General features: G+C 60.5%; 1 non-coding gene across 1 annotated transcript; it reads right to left on the bottom strand.

Annotated features, from left to right (window-relative positions):
- Positions 1-594: 594 nt before the first annotated feature.
- On the bottom strand, positions 595-676 carry trnal-uag (transfer RNA leucine (anticodon UAG)). The gene has a single exon. It is a non-coding gene; the product is annotated as a tRNA-Leu (tRNA).
- Positions 677-1,550: the final 874 nt, after the last annotated feature.

The following is a 1,550-nucleotide window of genomic DNA, read 5'->3' as shown; positions in this document are numbered from 1 at the left end:
ATGAAAACAGGCCAAGATCCTCAGCCTTGGCAGTGGGCTTTCTTGGCTACAGAGCTGGTGTAAAGGGACCAGGTGAGGTTCCAGCAGCTGCAAAGATCCCCGTTTGATCCATCCCACGCGATCAGGAAGTCTTCAGCGCCCTCTGGAATGCTGCGATACCTGGTTCCCATAAGCCAGGCTCAAGCAGCCTGTGGGGGTCCTTCAGCCGCTGAGCCCTTCAGTGTCTCCTGCCCAGGTCCCCGTCCTGGCACATTTGCTTCCCTGTCCCTCTCCCGATCCGCTGCTCCCCGGAGTCTGCAAACCCCTCGTGGCCGCTGCTGACCACAGACCTGCGTTGAGTTTAGTGTAAAAACACGGTAAGCTCCTTTAACAGGCCATTTCGAGCGTGTATGTTATGTCGGCAGTAGGACCCGGTGGTAGAACCTTTCGGAGCAGCGCTTGACGGGTCCCCGCCAGCGGCGGGAAAGGGGTCTATTAGCCAAGCCAAGTGCACCCGACCAAGTTCAATGCGAGACCCATTTGTTCCCGAGGGTACAAGACCCAACCTGTTCCCGAACCTTTTAAAACGTTTCCTTGACGGAGAAAATATCCCGCTGGCAGCGGTGGGATTCGAACCCACGCCTCCGAAGAGACTGGAGCCTAAATCCAGCGCCTTAGACCGCTCGGCCACACTACCGACAGACCACGAAATGCGAGCGGCACATGACAACGCCAGTGCCGCAGCTCCCGGACGATTAACCTTTTCCTGCTCTTCGTCAGAGCCAACATCGCGGAGATAGCCCTGATGGGAAGGGGAAAGGTGGGGTGAGAGGGGAGAAGGAAGAAGGAGATGAGGGGAGGGGGATGAGGAGGGGGGAGGGTAAGAAGGGAGAGGTGAGGAGGAAAGGAGAGAGGGGAAAGGGGAGGGAGAGGGGGTAAAGGGGAGGGGAGAGGAGAAGGGGAAGAGGGGGGAGGGGAGGGGAGGGGAAGAGGGGGGAGGGGAGGGGAGGGGAGGGGAAGAGGGGGGAGGGGAGGGGGAAGAGGGGGGAGGGGAGGGGGAAGAGGAGGGAGAAGAGGAGGGAGAAGAGGAGGGAGAAGAGGAGGGAGAAGAGGAGGGGGAAGAGGAGGGGGAAGAGGAGGGGGAAGGGGGAAGAGGAGGGGGAAGAGGAGGGAGGGAAGAGGAGGGAGGGGAGGGGAAGAGGAGGGAGGGGAGGGGAGGGGAGGGAGAAGGGGAAGAAGAGGGGAAGAAGAGGGGAGGGAGAAGGGGAGGGAGAAGGGGAGAGGGGAGGGTGGAGAAGGGGGAGGGGAGAGGAGGGAGAAAGGAAGAGGAGGGAGAAGGGGGAGGGAGGAGAAAGTGGAGGGAGAAGGGGAGAGGGGTGGAGGTGGGAAGGGAAGGGAGAGGGGGAGAGGAGAGGGGGAGGGGAGAGGTTGAAAGGGAGGAGGGGAGAGGAGCAAAGGTAAAGATACAGAACCAATGTTTTGGGCTTGAATCTTTCATCAAGGGCCGGACAAAATGTGGGGTGAGGGGGAGGAGCGCAGTCCCACAGGCAGGAGGTAGTAGGTGGATGAGG

This window comes from Narcine bancroftii, chromosome 2, assembly GCF_036971445.1.
Source record: "Narcine bancroftii isolate sNarBan1 chromosome 2, sNarBan1.hap1, whole genome shotgun sequence".
In the NCBI taxonomy this organism is placed as follows: Eukaryota; Metazoa; Chordata; class Chondrichthyes; order Torpediniformes; family Narcinidae; genus Narcine; species Narcine bancroftii.
The sequence above is the reverse complement of the archived record's forward strand: the minus strand, read 5'-3'. Positions and strand labels throughout refer to the sequence as shown.